Source organism: Chamaea fasciata, unplaced genomic scaffold (assembly GCF_029207755.1).
Source record: "Chamaea fasciata isolate MVZ Bird 193981 ecotype frontalis unplaced genomic scaffold, bChaFas1.0.hap1 SCAF_3, whole genome shotgun sequence".
NCBI classification, from domain to species: domain Eukaryota; kingdom Metazoa; phylum Chordata; class Aves; order Passeriformes; family Sylviidae; genus Chamaea; species Chamaea fasciata.
The window spans coordinates 95,832,003-95,852,701 of record NW_027094088.1 but is presented as its reverse complement, the minus strand read 5'-3'; the positions used below and the strand labels follow the sequence as shown (position 1 = coordinate 95,852,701).

General features: G+C 37.0%; 1 protein-coding gene across 12 annotated transcripts in view; it reads left to right on the top strand.

The window, feature by feature from the left end:
- Positions 1 to 20,699, top strand: part of MYT1L (myelin transcription factor 1 like) — a 303,729-nt gene that overhangs the window by 52,523 nt on the left and 230,507 nt on the right. The window contains exon 1 of one of the 12 annotated variants that reach the window (XM_066179849.1): positions 12,205 to 12,239. The exons of the other annotated variants lie outside the window; for them this stretch is intronic. The gene's annotated coding sequence lies outside the window, so the exon portion shown is untranslated. Of the gene's footprint in view, positions 1 to 12,204; positions 12,240 to 20,699 lie in introns of those variants that run through there. 12 annotated transcript variants of the gene reach the window in all.

Sequence of the window (20,699 nt, the reverse complement as noted above, 5' to 3'; positions counted from 1 at the left end):
TTACTGGGTGGCAAACTGTTGCATTGGTGACAGTGAAATTTGTTCCACCATTTTGTCATGCAGTTTCAGAGCCTGCTTTTTAGCTTGCTTTCTCTATGCAAGTTGGTCTCCTAATCATACAGATCATAGATAATTGTTCCCACCACCTCTGTCTGGAACATCTTTGAAATAGTTTTCTTCTCGCTATTTTGAATGTGGGTTTTTATAAGTTAGAGACCACATGTGAAAAAAAGGGATACAGAAAAATAAAAGAATTGAATTACTAAAGAAATTGCTGATGTTTGAAGTAGTGTAAAGGCATAAAGGAAAGGTAGTATCTTTTAAAAAATGTATGTTAAAATCTGTAAGAAATTCACCAGTTTCAGAAGAGATTGCACAGAACCTCCAACAAGCAGAAAAGAGTGGAAATACTATGAAAAAAAATACATTTGCTAACTTTCTTAAAAAGGTTGTTTCCAAGTGCCATCACTTCTGTGAAAGTTCCTGTGTTGGCAAAGCCATAAAAGAACATAATTTTGTTGTTAGTTGGACAAGTGCAACAAAACAAATTGTGATGTGAGGGGGTGAGAGGGGAAGTTGGTGAGGTTTTCTTTTCTATGTCCAATACCACCTCAGCCTACAAAGGTTGCTGCTTTCCCAGTTTCCTAAATACCAATATGTGTGTCAATGTAAATAACAATGAAAGATGGCTTAACATAAATTTTCTTCTTGCAGTTGTTGATATGGAAAAGAAGAAAAGTCAGAGATAAGCGGTCAATCCCAAAGAGAAATGCTTCAGTTAATTCACAATCATTCTGAAAGGGATGGATCTTTCAAGAACGTGTCTGTAGCACTGTGTAACTATGCAGAGATTATTCTGCTTTCTGCAAAATTTTCCTGTGGTCCCCTTTGAACTGCAACATCTATATGCAATTGGTACAATTATATCAATTAATATGTACAAGTTTCTAGACTTGATAAAAGAAATGGTAGATTCTTTAGGTACAACCATGGCTGGGAGTGGTGCAGTCTGGTTCCACGCAGAATACTAGGGCCTTATCAAGTATTTCTATCATAGATTTTGAATCTACAAGACCCAGTTCAACTCTGATACCATTTTGGACTTCAGTGAAATGGTGCCCACTTCTGCCAGGTCAGAATTTGATTTTACAGAGATGAAAAAGCAGGGTATTTTTTTTAGAAATTAGACTACTGTAGAAGTGTATGGTGAATTTAGAGCTAACAGAAATGTTGCTAAGGATTATTTATGATGGAGGTTTTCAGCAACAGATGCAGAGACAGCATCAAACTATTTGCTTTGTAGGAAGCCTTTGAGTACGCTGTTAGCATCAAATGCAAACAAAATTTAAACATTAGTGACCTGCTCAGCTGCTTGGTGACTTAAAGGAGAGAGATCTATTACCAATCCATGAAATAATGTCTTCATTTACAGTGAATCTTCAACTCTAATACATTAAGAAAAATCACTGCTGTGTGGCCATCAGACTCCTATTCCTGCTTATGTGGTGGTCTCTGATGTCTGTGTCGCAGCTGGCAAAATGAGGTGCAGGTGAGCTGCCACCAGAGCTAGTTTTCTCAGCCTGCCCTGCCTGCTTGTGCCGGGGCTCATGCAGCAATGCCTGCCGTGAGACAGACCTGTTCAAATCTTGCCAACTTTGCTATTGTCTCACCCTCTAGTGGCTTGTCTGGGAAACAAAATGCAAATCATGGTTAAATTTGAGCACTAGTACTTAAATTCTAGGATGTTGTTCCCTGCATTTTCAACTGACAACTGTGTGTGGATGTACTTGCAAACTACGGTGTAGTGACTTATTTCAGTCTGCCCGAAATTAAGATGCTGTCCACTATGCTAAAAGTCTTGATTACATGGAATGTCAGGTAGAGTAGGGTTTTCCACTGTTTTTACCATTTATATAAGCCTGAAGTGTGTCTGTGGCAGTTTGAAAAGGTGGTGTTTTGATATTATTCATATCTAAAATAAAATCTCTCAGTATGTGTCTGAGACCTATGTTGTTGAAATGAGGTCATGGATTTTATTATCAGAGAAGCATACACACTATGAGGTCAAATTACACAAAATCAGTGTGAGGCAGTGCACTTAGTTTGTTACTTGCATAGCTTTTTTATTTGAGCTCTGTCTCTTCATGTTGATAGAAGGACGTTCTTAAAATCTTCTGAGGTCCTATTTATTTGTAATATCTATACGGACATCCAAATAGTGATAGCTGAACAAAAGAATTGTGAAAGCATGCATGTGGACAGGGTATTGACTTCTCACTGCTCCTACTCTATTGACATTCAAAATTATATGACAGAGGATTTTTTGCCTACAATGGATGGAGATAAAATATTTAATACCTGATGGCAGGTGAAAATCAAGGTGTTAATGGAGTTACAGAGCTTTGGAAGTATGGATCTGTTTATGCTGATCCTTCTTTTGCCAGAAACAGGTTGTGTGACAGCTTTGCTGAAAATGTGTTGCTCACGGAACAAGCAAAATTGTCACTAGTACAGTATAGTAGTTAATTTATGATATATTACTTGTTTTAGTTTTGTTCCACTTCTGCTCTTGCATTATCTATTTAGGTAGTGTTTTTTCAGGGTATGAGGAGTTGGTCAATGAAAAAACTTCAGTGAGTTAGATCTCATTGTTCTGCACACAAGAAAAAATTTTAAATTGTTTAAATTCATAACAGTACATCCTTCACTATAAACAGAGTGCTTTCAGATTTCAGACTGTTGAAATCATTGCATTACTGTTTCTCTCAAACTACTGTGACTGATGTTCTTTATGTTTCCATTGCAACTTGTGGTCAGTCTAGGATATGTTTGTTATTGATTGCTCCTTACCTTCAACAGTACCAGTATTTAGAGGAGTGAGCACATAGATCTCCAAGTCCAGAGACAAAATATGGCAAGATTTTAAAGCTTTTAAAGGGAACTCTTGCCAGAGAAAAATTTTCATCATTAATTTTCTAGCTTCTATAATCTTTCTTAAACTCTCCATCTCTTTGGAGATAATGCTGAGATAGTTTTTACTTTAATGAGAATATACAAACAGGTGTCTTAACTTTTTGCAGGAGCTGTTTGTGTAAGTCTGGGGTTTGTTCTGCTTACTCTGAGATTTACTCCAAGGAAGCAAAGAAGAAACACTCATTAAAATGAGCAACTACCTTTAGCAATGTAAAGCACAGGCAGGAGTGGCTGTGTGTTGCAGAAGGAGGGATGCTTGCATTTGGCATTCAGCATTTCTGTGTCTTGCTCTGTCAAAGGTCTGAGCCCAAGGAAGTCAAAGGTGTATGAATCGGCCAGTATGGGATTATTTGCTATTTTTGTTCATTTTACGTAGAGATCTCTCTTCTGAAAGGATTTTGGAGAGAATTAGCCCAAATTAGGATAGGGTAACTGCCTCTGTCATGAGCCTAAGACTGTAAGTGCCTTAAAAGTGAGACTTTTGTCTGTGGAGTTATGTTTGTTTATTTCCTAATAATACATGTGTGGAAACCAGAGCTTCCAGGCGTGATTCAGGTGCTTTCCCAGGCTCTGAGGATATACAGTATCTATTTGCATCACAAATTCGAATGCAGTACAAATAGAGTAATTATTCTGTCTCTAAAGAACTTGATTAATCTTCCTATCTGCCCACAGCAGAACTGTTTCAGCTCAGCTTTACACCAGAAGGATATATATTGTAGTTGGGCATAGGAAAGCCCCTGTTATGAAAAGTGTACAAGGCACTGGAAGCGGTGGGCCATAAATTTTGGATGGAAGTTTTGTTATTCACAGGTGGAATTCCTTAGAAATTATGTCTTTTAAAGGCTTTTGGATAAGGATGTGTGAAAGGGTGTTGACTGCCATATCTCATTTTTTCCAGCCAGTATGACTAGGATCAAACAGGAAAGAGGGAAAAAAAAAACCAAAACAAAAACCCAAAAACAAACCAAACAAAGGAGCAAGTTGCTGGTAAGGGGAACTTGCTCTGGGAGCAAAACTGCAGTGACAGAGCTGGTCAAGAGGTGACATGAGAATTTGGTGGGAGAGAGGAGCAAGAGAGCTTAGGAGGAAGGGGAAAAGCAGCTACAGAAAAGGAATAAAACATTTTGTAGTTAGCTTCGGAAAAAGCTAGGATAGGGTGAAGAAAGAGGTCAAAAGGCATTTCATTTGATGATGTAGTAGATTTGATAGATTTGAGATTTTAATCAATGTATTTTGACTCAACACCACTGAAAAAAGCATCACATACTTGTAAAACTTCTCAAGTATTTTTTGATTGGCTTTTTAGCAGTGATTTCAATACTGTACTTTCAGACCCTGACAGTTCGTGATGAGAAATCCTATTACATGATATAACTCTGGAATCTGTTGCATTTTGTAATTTTTTTCACTTGTGTAAAATTTTCTAGCTGTAACTTGCTGCTCACTAACCTTGAAGTGTAATAGTTTCATCACTGAGGTGGTGCCATATTTTCCTTCATGACAGAAAAAAAATGATAGCACAAAGATAAGGACAGATTTTCAGACTTTATGAATGTGAACTTCACATGTTTATTGATCTGCTCTTTTGAAAATGTAGCAATGTATGCCAAATCAAACCTTAAGGCATTCTAATTTGGAATCTTGCTCTCCTTGGTTTTCCAAGAAAGGCAAAGCAAATTTGAGGATTACTTGAAAGTGATTATAACCATCTCTACCTTTGTTCTAATCTTTGTTCTGATCTGGCCCACATTTTTCAGAACAATTAATACTTAGTCCAAATAAGGAAGCAGGTCAGTCACTGTTATTCCATACCATATGTACACTGTTATTCCACACCAAATGTACAAGCACGAATTTTTGCTTTGTACTACCTTTCAGTATCCCCATCAGGCTATGACATGAGGCAAAGCTTGTAAGGGCCCCAGGAACAACAGGCTCCTGCTTTCCTTTGGCTTGAACTCATGGCAGAAGAGGTAGTGTAGTGTCTGAAAATGCTGCAGTAGGTGTTCAATCAAGGTTTTGTCAGCTTCTACAAGGTGAACCCTGCAATTACCAGTTTGTGTTCTGTCTTGCAATGGAAATCTGTGTATTTACACAGATTTATTTACACAACAGGATTTATTCTGATACAGGTGTAGTGTATCATTATCTCCGTGTGGGCAAAGGTCAGTGAGCCCAACATTTGCTTTTGAGTTATCAGAAGGGAGGCACTTGATGATTTGTGAATAGCCATCAGATTTAGTTAAACTGATTATGGTTTTGTTGGGTCTGTCCTGGGGCCAGCTTCAGTGCTGCTGAACAGGAGAATCTGGGAAAGATCTCATTTTTAACATGTTCTAGAATTTGTAATGTATCCTATAATCTTTTATTTGCCTAAAGAGTTTAAAAATAATAAAAAAAAAAACCTTGGTTTTTTTAGGGGTAATTAATTCCATATTTAAGAAGAATTAGAATTGATTTTCTGACTTATGTTGCATCTTCTGGCATTAAAAAATGAAAGGAAACTTCACAGTAAAAATTACTATAGAGCTGCTATCATCTGAAACTTGGGAACAGACATATTTAAGGAAGAAGAGGGTCACTGCTTTCTTAAAGGTGATAGATGCAGCCCCCTACTTGGGAGTGAATGGTTTTTGGAGGCTAGATGAATTCCTGTAAGCTGGGCTTGTCAATAATGCTCCTTGAACTTATTTCACCAGCATTTGGTCTCTTCTATTTTTGCCCCAGTCCCTGTTCCTACTCTGCTGGCTAGCTTGTAGCCTTCCTGTTCTTTGCTTTCATTCCCTCCTTCCAGCCTCCTGGAGTGTCACCTCTCTGACTCTGGGATTTGGCTGTGCGGTAGAGCTCTGCTAATGACTGTGGTAATCAGGATGGAAAGGAAGAGTAAAGTCAGCCATCTTGGGAGACTGACACATTACTATGCAGATTGAAAGGTACCTGCAGTTCTGCCTTGTGTCATTTATCGGGCTGCTTTTAGATCTTGCGTGGTTTCCCAGAGTATCATGTATCAGTTTGTACCAATGCTGGGTGTGTTATGTAAGTGGTGGGAGAGGTTATCTCGTGCCAACGTCTCAAGTAATGCATATCATGACTCTCTCTTTGTGTGGTATCACCTCATACTTTAAGAAAGCACAAACACACAGGGCTCATAAGAGATTTACAGAGGAACTTTTTCTCAGGCAGATAATGATATGCAAATATCTCAGGATCAAAGGTAAGTCAAAGAAAAATGGCACTGAGTAGAATAAGTCAACTCAGCTAGCAGCCTAACTACGTGATAGACCCATGGGCAATTCCAGAATTGTCAGCTTCACTGCCTGTAGAGCCCACTAAGGGGCCAGATGCTGCTGTTGGGTGACAATTTTCAGCAGCTTGGCATCTGGGCTTTGTGATGGCCTGTCTGTCAGGTTGGAGTGGGAACTTTCACTGTGCTGCTGGGGTTGGACACAAAGAAAAATAGATTTTCTGAGGTTATGGTAATTAAAAATCAGTTGCATTTGGTTTTAAGTCAGATTTTACCTGACAGTTATTAAAGAGCAAATCCACCTCCAAAAAGAAACCTGCAGTTTTTCTTTATTTAAAGGCACACATTTAAATTGCGTGAACTTGCTGGTTTTTTCCAGGTTTTTGAGCAAACATAGGAAGCATGTCCATATACCTTTAAGCACTTATAAAAACTGGCTGGCCTGAAACTGAAAACATACTTTAAAAAGAAAACATAAAGTATTTGACTATCTTTTTGTTGGGCTTGGAGGTAAAAAGCAAAGGCTAGATTTCTTTTTTTTTTAAATAGTTTTTTCATTTTTATTAACACAATACCTCACTGGCTGAAATCAATTAAAACTAAACCAAGCCAGTGTCTCATCTTAGGAGAGCTCTTGCCGTCCGCGTTCTGGTGTAACTTCCACATAAGTTGCTATAGTCCAGGTAAAGATAGTAGGGTTTTACCCTGTATGGGTATAGCCAGCTGCAGGTGCAGGTAAATTCTGCATTGGGTGGGCTTTGCTTAGGGTTGAGCACATTTCCTTGTTAGCAATCAGTGGCACTGATTTGACTGAAGACATGTTCCACAGCTGAGTAAGTTCAACCCTGAGTAGGGGACTAACATACAACCAGTAAAAGGCTTGGATACTGTTTAAAATTTGCAAATGAACATGCCATTTGGACAAGAAAATGTGTAATTTGGGTGAGAGAATTTGCTACCTCCAATTACAAGTTTCTATTTTGAGTTGTTTCCTCAAACATAAGGGTCTTAATTTTCAATTTGATTTTTTTACCAAATCTAGTTTCATATTTTTTTTTTCCCTGTGAAAATGAACAAGGATTATTTTGCTTGACTTGTGAGTGGTCAGAGAAGCATTTAACAACATTTCAAAATGCATTCAGAAGCTACCTGAGATGCAGAAAATCCAAATACTTATAAAAGCCTTGAACTGTGGGATGGTTGTTTGCTGTAATCCTCCTCTCCAACACAGCAGCCCTATGCCCCAGTGAGTTATTCTAAAACCCATTCTAGAAAGGAAATGTAATGGCCAGAACATGAGTGTAACAGATTTTCCAGAATGTTTATGACTACTCCACAGAAGCCACTTTATATTTTCAAACATGTTGGTTTTCATAGATTTACTAGTAACAACTGAAAAATTAAACCTACCTGAGGTTAAAAAAAAAAAAAAGCTAACCTGGGAAACAATATTTTTGTGAAAATTCTGGCTCTGCTTTGATGGACTCCATCCAGTTTGCAGTCTGGAGTAAGATTTTTCTCTTATATTAGTTTTTGCTGCAGTTCCTGAGTCATCTTTCATGATATCTTTTCATTGACTGTAAAAGAAACTGAATCAGATGAATGAGTTGACCCTTTCATAATTTCTGAACAATCTATTCCATTGATAAATACATATTATGATAGATTTAATCAGTTTTGATAGTGCAGGCAGTAAAATACATTGCACCCTGATGGGAGACCTTTTGAAATTCTAATAGTAATAGTAATAATCATAATAATAATCAGGTAATTGAAGTCAGTTCAGTGTCTTTTCAGTACTACTGTATGTTTTCTTTCTGTTAAGTCTGAAGTAAAAACAAAGTTTAATAAGAGTGCTATAAATTAAGTTACTTCATTCCCTTACTCTTGATTTTGTTATTTAGCTGGTTCAAGAAGTTCCAGTTACTTGTATTCCTCAAAATATCATAGAACCATAGAACCATTTGAGTTGGAAAAGACCTCTCCCAACAAACAAAGGTAATAATATTGTGGCAGTTGTGTATTACAACTACATTGTTTCTGTCTTGCTGTGAAATCCTGATTTTAATGGGAAATCAGTTGTTTGAATCTAGATATTAAAAAGCCCAAACATTAAGTCTTTATTGAAGTGGGCAAACAAAGTCTTGATCAAGGGCTAATCAAGCATGTTGCAGCTTTGTGGGTACAAAATGTTAGAAGAATGAACAGGAGAAACCAGTGCTGGTATAGGTTGCCCTTCGAAGCCATAGATGTTTATCCTTGATGGTTTTCGAGACTCAGCTAACAAAAGTCCCTGAGCAACCTTGTCTGGCTTCAGTATTGACCCTGAGTGGAGAAGGGAGGTCTCTTTAAACTTGAATAACTGTGATTTTCTAATCCTATAAAAAGTGAGTTTGTGAAAAGAAGGAAATATTAAACGAAATGTTGGTATCAGGGTATTTCATAAATATATCTCTTGATGAAATTGTCTGTCTCTGCTTAGAAAAAAAAAGAAAAGAAAGAGATTCCCTGTGCCCTGCAGGGAGTTACAGTGGATTTGAGATTGTTCCCAAAGGTTTCACGTCTTAAAGTTTCTACTATAGGGTGTGGTATTAGAACACTGAAGATTACTCTGACACGTTGTTCCCAGCAGGTAATCCTATCCTAGCCTGGTAGTGTGATGAATGATGTCCTATCACAGTAGGCAAAGAAGTACTAAATTATTACCTCTGATTTAGCCAGAGGAACTGAATTGATGAAATTTTTAAATTGGGGTTTTGGAAGGAGTAACTGACCAAATGCATATTTTTTTATACAGTTTGACCTGTGACTGTGTAAACTCTTGACATAGGCCAGAAATGTTTGTTGCGTTGGTAGTGTTCCTGACTAAAACATCCACTGCTGTCACTCCAGAGGGTTCACAACTGGTTTTACTTCTCTTGTTTTGTATTTTTTCTCTGTTGGTATCTTCAGAAGGCTTCTTGGACTAATATCCACTGTCCAAAAGGAGGTATATATCTCATTTTTGCATAGATGCCACTTAATACCACTGAAATGACTTACAAAGAGAATTGCTCTTGTAACTTCTAAGTTTTATGATAGAAATTACTGTTTATGTTGAACAAGTCAAAGAAAAAGTATTTCTCAAATCAGAACACCTTTGAATTGGTCAGAGACTAATCTGCCTCATATGTCAAGCTGTTCCATAGAAATTCATAGTTCATTAGTTTATGTCTGTGCTCTTCATCATGTGCTAGACTCCTATACTAGTCTTCTTAGCAGTAGCTCATGTTGTGGTGCATGGTGGTACCTCAAAAGAGACTTTCTCATTAATTTGTCAATTCTGCTAGCAAGTGTTCACAATTGGATGAAGAAAACAAAGTTGAATTTGCCATGGTAAAGACAGAGAGAGAATTGCCCTGTGCAGACAGAGGTACTCACAATTCCTGTGTATTGAAGGTACCTGCTTCTTATCCCTAAAAACAATCCAGCTGTATTTAATTTTCACAAAATTTTGTTCTTTAAGCAATGAAAATGTGTTTCTTTGCTGATTGGAAAACGTTGATCCTTCTGACACTGCTTCTTGGACAGAGATTAAACCAGTTATGTCCATCATCCTCATAAGGGATTACCAAAATTTTCTGTCTTCGGGGATTATGCTATGCATAATTGAAAGACTACACTGTACAGAGAGAGCAGCACCTTTCTGGTGAGGTCTGCTGTGAGCACCCTTTCTGTGCCTTTGCCTTCTCCTCTGTGAAAGCCCACTTGTGGTGCCAGTTCCTGACTTTACTGCTGATGTCCTATTTGAGCTGTATGTTGTCTCTCCTATCTCCAGTCATATGCTGTCAAAACTGCCATTGTTTTGGACCAGTGCAGCTTGACAAAGCCAGGGATCAAACAGGAAAGATCAAGGAAAAAGAAGCTTTCAGAGACAAGAATTCCAGAAATTCCTAAGTCCATTGGATTTATCCCAAGTTTGACTTTCCTAAAAATAAATTGTGGGTTCTTTTCTATTCAAGAAATCACAGAATCATGCGGTTGGAAGAGACCTCCAAGATCATCAAGTCCAACCCAACCCCAACCTCAACTCAACCATGGCACCGAGTGCCACATCTAGTCTTATCTTAAACACATCCAGAGATGGTGAATCCACCACCTCCCCAGGTAGACCATTCCAATACTTTATTACCCTTTCTTTAAAAAACTTTTTCCTAATATACAGCCTGTATTTCCCTTGGCGCAGCTTAAGACCCTGTCCTCTCATTCTGTCAGTTGCTGCCTGGAGAAAGAGACCAGCCGCCACCTGACTACAACCACCCTTCAGAAAGTTGTAGAGAGTGATAAAGTCACCCCTGAGTCTCCTTTTCTTCAGACTAAACAACCCCAGCTCCCTCAGTCGTTCCTCACAGGGCTTGTGTTCCAAACCCCTCACCAGCCTTGTTGCCTCCTCTGGACTAGCTGAAGTGTCTCAATGTCCTTCCTCAACTGGGGGACCCAGAACTGGACACAGCACCCAAGGTGTGGCCTGACCAGTGCCCAGTACAGGGGAAGAATGACCTCCCTGCTCCTGCTGGCCACACTATTGATAATGCTGTAATCATAAAGATGTCAAAACCAATTATCTTTTAATTAATTTTCCGTTTGGATCTTTCTGTACCTTGTAGAGGATGAAGAATAAAAGGTTGAACAATGGATGGACTCTACTGTAAGAGGTAGCTTTACAAAGAAAAGGCTTTTACAATTAGCAGCGTGTCACTTTCTGTAGAAACAAAAAAAAATGCAAGTATGTGTATTCCTGAAATAAATCAGTGGCAAAAGAATTTATTTTTACAGAAGTACAAAGGTGAAAATGCATGAGTATAGCTGGAATATGAAATGATATGCCTTAGATTAGCGTAACAGTGGTTCTGCCTCAAATAACCTAAATTGGAAGTCTGAGAAAGACATTTTCATCAAAAACAAAGTCTTAAACTGACCCATTTTTTTTACTTGATAGTGTAGAGAAGCATGAACCTCTATGTTGCACTTTACATGAACTCACACACTTTTTTTTTCTGTGCAGCTCTATTTATTCTGATCTCTGAGTCAAGAGAATGATTTAACAAAGAAGAAAGATGTATGCAATGGCAGTAGATGATAGTAAACTATGAAATAACAAATTTGGAAAGCTGGGAAATTGGCCAATATTGATTTCAGACAACATAAGGGGAAATGGTTACTTTATGTCCATATAAAGCTATGGATAATTATTCAGTTTGCATTATCTTCCACTATTAAAGGTCACAAATAACAATCATTGAGATTTTTTCAGCCCTTTGCAGATTTTCAAATTCTTCTTGTCTAGCTATAAAATTATGTAATCAAAGATATCATGAGGTGAGAGTATATCTCATAGATTCTTGAAAACTTTTAGAAACAATTACGAGTGTAAGTCCCTTTTTTCTTTTTTTTTTTTTTTTTTTTTTTTCTTGTGACTGACTTCCTGTGTAAATTTATTCAGGTACATTAGATGATAAAACTCAAGTTTAGAAATGTCAGTAGCTCACACAAGTTTATGCAGACGTTTGCTCATGAGAGGTGTTGGCTTGCAATTCCTCAGTATTCAGTATGATTTCCCACTGCCTGCCAAGTGGATATTGGTACAGTCCTAACTGTAGGGATACGCTGTTGCAATATTTGTAAACAACACATACGTGAAAATTATTTTTAGAACAGCAACTGTCCTTTTAAATGTAAATATTCTTTTTTCCTGCCACAGTGGCAATTTTAATGTGGGCAAGTATGATTCCATTGGATTTTTTTGTAGGTGGTACTCTCAAATTACACAAGAGAAGGTTTCCCTTTCCCTTCCTACCCCAAGTATGCCTGTTTACTTCTAAGTTTAAAACGAAGTTGATTCATATGAAAGGTACTAAATTTTTGTTAAAAGAAGTTTGGGGTTTTTTATTTTGTTTGTTTTTGTTCCCTATGCTGTTTAGGTGGAGAACTACTTCTGCTTACATACCTTCGGAGGCATTTAATTAAATTTTTTTACCAGGTAATGTTATTTGGAAGAATGTTTTGTGTGTTGGATGTCAGAGACAACCAGTATTGTACTGGCAGAGTGCAGAAGGTAGTGGTTTTGGTTCTTAGGCAATTGCTTAACTGCAAACATGTGAAGAAGAGGCCTCTAAATTGCATGGACTACAAATACATTTATAAATGAACTTCAAGGAAGCAGTTGTCTCAAATAATTCTTCCAACATATGTACAGAGTAGGTTCTATTGCTCCTGAAGAAAACGCTGTTCTTGTTTCCTGAGGCCAAAGAGGGAAAAATAGGAGCTCTGAAATGAGGAGGCACACCTGTACAGAAAAGCAAGGCATGTGATAGTGAGTATGTAAGAATGTCAGTTATGCCATTATATTAATATTTTATGTTGCTCCTTTATTTTCTTACTGTCCTCTCCTTTTAGTCTCTCAAAACAGGAGTATTTCTGAAATCACTCCAATTCAGTGTATGGATATTTTATATTGTGCTCTTTGTAAGACCTTAAGTTCATTTGAAGAAAATAATGGAGATTTCTAAATAATTTGGCTACATCTGAAAATTTTAATTCACTTTCTTAAAGGCCTTACTTTAGAAAAATACTAACTTAATTCTGTAAATAATTTATATTATTAGGAGAGTTGTTTGCTTTGAAAGGACATTCAGAGATGGGTTCCACAGAATGGTCTGTCACCAGTATCTGTTTTACTTTTCATTTTATTCTTAGAACCTGTTCAGTTCTGTGGTGAGATATCTGGGTACAGAGCATAGGACAAAACTCCCTTTTCAACAAATGCTGTTATGGAAGTACCTTTTCCCTGCCCTTAAAAAACCAAGGATTTCAGATACTGCAGTCTAACCTCATCAGGAACATCAAACCATGCCAGTAAACTTCTGATAAGCCACTGGTACCAGTTCTGGTTTTTTTAGTGTTTAGAAACTTCGATGTTTTCGGCATACTTACCAACGCTTCCTCTAACAATTGCCTAAATGTTTTTCACTTTTAGATTTCAAATGTAATGCATCAATCTTCTGATCTGGATATGCAAGCATGGGGTTCTTTAAGAATATGCGTGGATGACATTTTTCAGTAATCTTTCTACTTAGGTACATTTCATATTCTTTCAGCACATTGTGTGACATGGACAGTCCTTGGTATTTGGCTGTTCTCTGTGTTCAGGTTCATTCAATAACATATAGGCCTAAAAGTTTCCTTATTTTACTTTTTTTTTTTTTTTAGACACTGAAGAAGTATAGCATTGTTCTGTCAGCTGTTTATAAGTAAGACAATATGTATATTTGTGGTACAAAAATGTGTCTTTTGATTTAGAATCAGAAATTTATCAGAAGAGGCAAAGACCTCTTTCTAAATTAAATGGGTGGTGCTTGAAAGAAATTAATCAGGTGCACTTTTAAAATTCCTTGGAAGGAAGAAGTTATATAACTACAAATAACAAAACTAATGCTGAAGAAAATTGAGAGTAATAAAGCTTTTTTGAGTTGTCTACACTATGCTATACTTAGAGCATTTTAATGGCAGAATGGGAATTACCTATTTAGTACTTTGTCTTTCAATGGAAATGGAAAAATAGTGCTAAAAAACTTAGATCTCAAAACATGCAAATAAGATACAGATACCGTAAAATTACCTAAACTCTATTGAAACTATCTGAGTATGTTTCAAATATATGGCATGGAAGCCTGACTGCTTTTTTCCCTCTTAAAACCAAAAATCATCATCAGTTTTTAATCTCTTGTTTTGTTGGTTTTTTGTTTTGTTTTTCAGTTGGTTGGGATTTTTTTGTTTTTTCCTTTTTATTTTTTTTCTTTATATTTCCAAAATCAAAAGTTTTTCAGCAGGTAAATCTTTCTATTATTTCCTAACTTTGTAATATTTAATTTTGTATGTATTGTAAGCTGGATTTGTATTCCATAGCCAATGGAAATAAATCCAGCTTATAACCAATGAAAGTGAATGACAAATGAGATGTGTCTGCTGCTGTTGTGTCCCTTCGTCTTATTTTGTGTCAGTGTTTATTTTCTCATTTCATTGATTTCAAATTTAGTATCTTGCTGAAGCTGAGCTATTGAAATTTTCAGGATATTGGTTGCAAGAGGAAAATTGTATATCTTCTGGATTGGGAAGTGGGTAAAGAAAGGGCTATGTATGGATGGTCACTGTTTCAGGTAAAATGCTTAAAATTGATGGTAAAATGCTCAGTGACCAAAGTGGTCTTCTATCTGTTATACATGTGCATATTAATTTTAGATATAAAAAAGGCGGACCAAGAACTATCACGTTTCTCTAGTTACGTAAGACATGCAGAAGCTAGGTCAAAATATATGTTTAAAAAATCAAATGACTAAACAAGGTTTAACACTTACCATGACTGTAATATTGTATCAACAGCCAATTCCAGATCCAGGCCTCCTCCTAACAGTTTGGTCATTACTATTCATGCTTTCAAGTCTTATATAAGAAATGGTAAAAGAGGTGACATTTGGCTCATGGTTACAGTGTGGTACTTACTGATAATTCAATTGATTCAACATATATAAATCCTGTTGCTAACTAAATGATGATTTCTCATCTGCTGTTCAATATGGAGACAACTAATCTAATGTGAATAGATAATTGTTGGGCAAAGGCTTGTGAGTGTGTGTACAGTTCTCTTAATATCTCTGTTCAAGGTAAAGACAAGCAATTAGATGTACAGGGGACAATGAGAACACTCACAGAAAAACAGAAATGCAAATATCTGAAAAACAGAATGCATGACCTAAAGAGAGACTTTCTGCAGTGTCTTTTGTGGATTATACAATGATCTCAGCTAAAGAAGGTGTCTTCTGAATTATCAGACCACACAGATCTGCTATTGAGTTAGAAAATATGTTTATAGAAAGATTTTAGGTGTACTGTTCACTCTTTCACTGTCTAAAAATGTATTTTTATATGTCCTTATTTTTCCCTGCCAATCACATAATCAGTTAGTCTCTGTTTCGTTTCTTGTGGGGCTAAGCTGGCTTCCTCATTTTTGCAGTTCATCAATACAAAACTGATTTGAAGCTGAGCTGTATAATAATAAGCCTTTCAGCAGCCAGGCTTGACACTTGCCTTGTAATTAAGGCCTTGATGGTTGTGTTGATGGCAAATGAAAGAAAATGGCTTTGTTCTCAATTCCAGAGGCTTGATTGCTGGTTCTCGTTCTCACCTGAATTCGACCCATTCTGCATTGTGCACATGATTGCTGGAGTGTGAGTAATTGCAGTGCTGGCGGATGACATTTTCATGAAGCACACTCTGCACTGCTCCAGAGGGAATTTACAGAATTTATAGCTGGGGAAGCTCATCAAACATGGATTTAGGAAATGCCTATGTGAAAAGTGGGAGCCCACAACTAAATATCAGAGCTTTTCTTTTGACATTTGCTTTTACATAAAGGACTGTCTGCAACCTGTCTTACCTTATGGTAGCAGCCTATTCATGACTAGATTTTGTGATTAAGTGAAGTTACTGAAGTTTGTTAATGCAATTTTTTGCATGTTTTCTTGTAATTTTTTGTTTGCTTGGGAAAGTAGATGGAAAATGGTTTTCTCATTTCCATTCATATTTTTACATTTCCTTAACCTTTCAACTATTTAAAAATTTTCACATGCCTCATGATATTTATTGACAGCAATGTATGCTTGGTTTTATTTAAATCCTCTTATTTTCACAACCTTTTTGCATTCCAACATATTTTGTTTATTTTAAACGAAAATGAATGTACATTTTAAATAGTTTTTTAAATAAAAAGGCTTCCACAATGGAAATATACCCTGTCATTTATAAATCAGTTCTTTAGAAAGAAATATACTCTGTCATTTATAAATCAGTTCTTTAGAAAGAAAACATTCATGACTTTTGTATTGACAAGTTCATGTATTTCAATGAAGGTTGTTTCGTTTGTTGTAAATAAGAATTGCATACTGAAACTTTGCATTATAGGTAACATATGCCATGATATGCATAATCTTCCCTCTGCCTTAGTACTTCCGCATTTTCCTCTCCATCTGACAGTTTGTGCCTGTCTCACATTCACCATGTTGGTTTCTGAGCCCCTGGTGCTTCTCCGTGCTCTTGTAACACAGTCACGCTGGAGTGAATACCTGTCGGTTGTTGCTGTGCTTGTACTTGCCCCTGTACCTGAACCAACACAAACATGTTTGGAATCCTGTTGACATTTTTCAATCACAGCTGCTTGGGCTGTCACTGACTTTGCACGTGAGGATGCATGACTGCTGTGACTCAGATGTACTGTTATGCTGCTGTCTGCCTGGCAAGCCAAACTATCTGCACTTAGTTTGTAATAATTCTTGAGGCTTCTCCATCATGGCAAGTCAAGAGTCTTTCCTCCTTGTAATTTGTATTACTGAAAGTCCTGAGCAATTGAATGATTGAAGGCTGCAGGTTTTTTTTTTTTTTTAAATTAGGTTTATTGATTAACTGCTAGGAGAAGTTGGGTGAGAAGTCCTTTGAGTTTCTGCAATAAATGTTTGATCCAGAGTAGTGATGATTATTTAAAATACACAGAAAAAAATCTGAGGTCTAAGGTGATGATGTTAAACAGTTGTTTTACGGCCTAACTTACCCTCATTTCAGTAGTAGAACTCTTTATCAACACTAATGAATGACAACAAGAGGATAATAAATCTAAACTGCTGACAGTTTTTAAATTTATGCTATACTCCTCAAGTAGTTTGGTAGCACAAGGGGAGACTTTCTAAGTGTCATACCTAAATTCATGGATGTTATGCTGCTGTCATTTACTAAAAATAGGGGGTTTTTGTAGTCTTAAATGTGAGCAAGATGAAACCTTTTGTAAATACATCTTGGTTTTAGTCATATGTAAGAGATTCCCTAATGTACTGTGAGTACAGGTGTTAAATACTGCTCCTAATCTTAAGTGTTCCTTAGGTAATCACTTAAAGCATTCAGGTTCAAAACCTCAAAAGTTCTTGGACATGTAAATCTTTTGAGAATTTGGGTTTCAGAGAGCCACTTCTTGTTCTTTGAAGCCATGAAAATAACCAAGGTTTAAGGCTGTGAACTACAGAAGTCTGTAGTTCATCGTTTCATCTCATTGTTACTGGAAAGCTGAGGTGCAGCCAGATACCTGAGCCCTAGCTGATATTCCACTTGCAGGAATGTTAGGGACCCCTCCGTGTCCATTACGGCAGCCCTCTGAGGTGCAGTTCTGCTCTCAGTTTTTTTCTCTTGCAACAATCCCACTCTTCTATTGCGATTTGAGTGGCAACTCAGCCCCAAGGGAGGAATCTAGTGTTGGATTTCACATTGTTTGTAGCAAAACAACCCATACCTGCCTTGGACTTCCAGTAGAAAAAGAGCAGCTTTTCAGCCTCTGTGTCCTTAGTCAGGACCTGGATGTAGAAAATTATTTCCTTTGTGGAAATGAGACCTGGATCAAAGAAGAACATGGTGAGAAAACCCTGGAGATTCCTAACTATTTTTCAAATCTGTTGCAAAACAATAAACTCTGAAGAAAGAAATGAAAACAATAGGCAGTGGACTAGAGCAGTGACATATGGCAGTGAACAGCTTTTGAACCTTGCTGAGTGAAGAGAAAATACTATTCTCTTAATTATGGTGATGGTCTGGGATCTGTTGGGGAATGGTGATCAAATATTACTCTATGCAGACTGGTTTTGGGTAACACTGGTATCTAACACAGCAGCTGTAAAGGTAAGAATCACCTTAATGGTTTAAAGTAGAAGTTATAATATTGCAAATGATGGAAAATGTTCAGCTGGTACTCTCATGGCCTTCTTGCCACTACCTCTGAACTTGAAAAGCTTTGGCTTATTTTAATAGATCTTTCTCTCACCCCATTTTAATTTTCACTTTTTACACATCTCGTCTTTCTCAGCAAGAATGTTAAGATCTGATTTAATTTTCTCTGACATCCGTTTATGCTTTTCTGCCCTATTATTCTCCTGCTTCTCCCCCTTCCTCAGTGACTTATCCCTAAGACATCTTGTTCCCTTTCCCCATCTCTCCTGGCTTCTCTGTGCTTTGCTCTGTGGCTTTTGCTTGGCAATGCAGATGTGGTCTTCAGCATCTCAGCACTGACTCTAAATTTCTCATGTCTCTTGCATTCCCTTCTATCCTTCACACCTACGGGAGAGAGGTCCTCATCTCATGCTTTATTTTCAGACTGATTGTGAGATGACCTTTTGGCAGGTGACAGGGAGCTGACTGTGGCTCACCCATGGCTCAGCCTATTGCATGAGACCATGGACTATTTTAAAATATTTGTGTCACTGTCTCTTTCTATAAATCTTAAACAGTTTTACTGTAAAGGGAAGAGTTTCTTACCTGATCTGCATCTTCTGCGCCCATTGCAAAAGCCATTGTTTCCTCTGGCACCAGACAGTATGTCCACATTATCTGCTCCTGTTTTATGATTTTCCATCCAGCACAATCATCAACAATTGCCTGTTTCCACTGAGAAACCTGAATTTCTTGGACAATACAATGAATGAGAGAAGTTCCATAATTCAGGAGAGATGATAGAAGGGCAGAAGTTTCCTCCCACCATTTATAAATGTTAGGACTCCTGTGTTTTTTTCTTAAATTTTTTTTTAAGCTAACACCTCTATCTGTTACGCTCTTAAAATATTTTTGTATCTAAATAGAATTTTAGCTTGTCTTATGCTGCAATATCTGTTAATCCATAAATTATTTATTCAACACCTGGTCTACTGGCTAGTCAAGCATTTTCAATTTCTCTTTCAATACAAATTTACCAGTACAGGGGTAAAACATGCTGTAATGTATTAGCTAATGGATTCTAAACATATCTCAGTAAGGATATAGTTTTTGTATCTTTGGGGACAAGTTGTACACCTGTTGGTGTATCTGCATCTACCGATAACTATTCCATTCAAGAATGCTTTACATTCACTCTCCTAACAAGCTAGTTCAGGTCTCCGATATGCACTTCCCACTATAGCTGATACATCAGCTTAGTTTTCTGCTTTTGACGGTATTGGAAGTCAGTCTGTTGTAGGAATTTGGCCTACGAATATTCCATGACCCATGTGAAGTCTTGTATACCAACATCAGAGGACACTGAGGCTTTGTCCTCGTAATGCATTTGTTCATAAGCATATTCTGATTTCTTGACTCTTTGCTACTGGAGGTTCTATGTTGTGTTTATGTTCTGTAGCTGTTGGCCTTGTCTGTCTCCAAAGGTGGGATACCCCACCTTTGCATCTGAGGCACTGCTTTAATTAGTGATAGCAGTTACTGTTCTCTTACCTTTCAGTACTAGTGAATGTAAGGAGGAAAGAAGAGAGGGTTACTGGGGTAAGGTCATCTGAAAGGTAGTCTGAAACCATAAATTGCTTTAACATGCATTAATAATATCCATGGTTAGATTTGACTGTAAATGCATTTTGGGATTAATTTAGTTCTCTAATTTGTTCACAAATAATTTGCAAAAAAAATTTGATCAGTAGGAACATAGTGATTTTTCTCCAGTGTTTTCCAGTTGTTTGTGCAGACAAATGTCAGCCTTACAGGAGAGTTATCTTTTCTGTTTACACTTAAGAACAATTAGTGTGTGAATAGTCATGTATAGTTTTAGTCTTTGATGAGTCAGTATTTATAACAACAAAGTAATTGAAGGGCAATGAATAACTAGCTGTAAATACTGTTTTTCCTTTCAGGATGTATCATCCTGTAACTATAGTCCTAAGTGTAGGCCAGTTTGTAAACATTATTTAGACTTCTATTTTTTTGTCAAATGTCACTAAAATATAAATTATTTCCATTTCAGGCAAGTCTTTGAGTACTGTACAAAGCAACCGTAAGTTTATTTGGAGCAGTACTTTCTGTGATGTAAATCACTGCAACTGAGTATACATAACAGTAATTTTCAAGTTCAGAATGATATTTTAGCATTAGCTTATATGATGTGCTACAAAAATGCTGAGAAGAGCATTTCTTATATATTTGCTACAAAAATCAGTATAGCACTAACACAGATTTTCTTTTGCATTTAATTCAGTTACACATAGTTTATCTGTTGCTTCTGAGAATTGTAATATTAAGTATCTTCACATACGTTACTATTACAAAGAGGAGTCAGTTGAGATACATCAGTTTGAACTGGCCAAGGGACATAAGAACTTGCAGCTTCCAAGTGACAGCTCTAAGGGTGACAGAGTATGACAGTGAAAGAATCTCCCCATATATGTTTCTTTTCTGTTCTGACAATGGTAAGGCAGATTTCAGCAGTATGATATATGAAAATACCTCTGCTTGATCAAGCTTGTTTGATATGGCAAAATAGGAGTAAGGTTTCTGTGTGCCCTTCCTCCTTGCCCATTGTTTTCATTTTTTCTGGGAATTGCTGGAAGATAAAGATCAGTAGCTGTATACTGATTAGCCTCTCTTTAATATATCT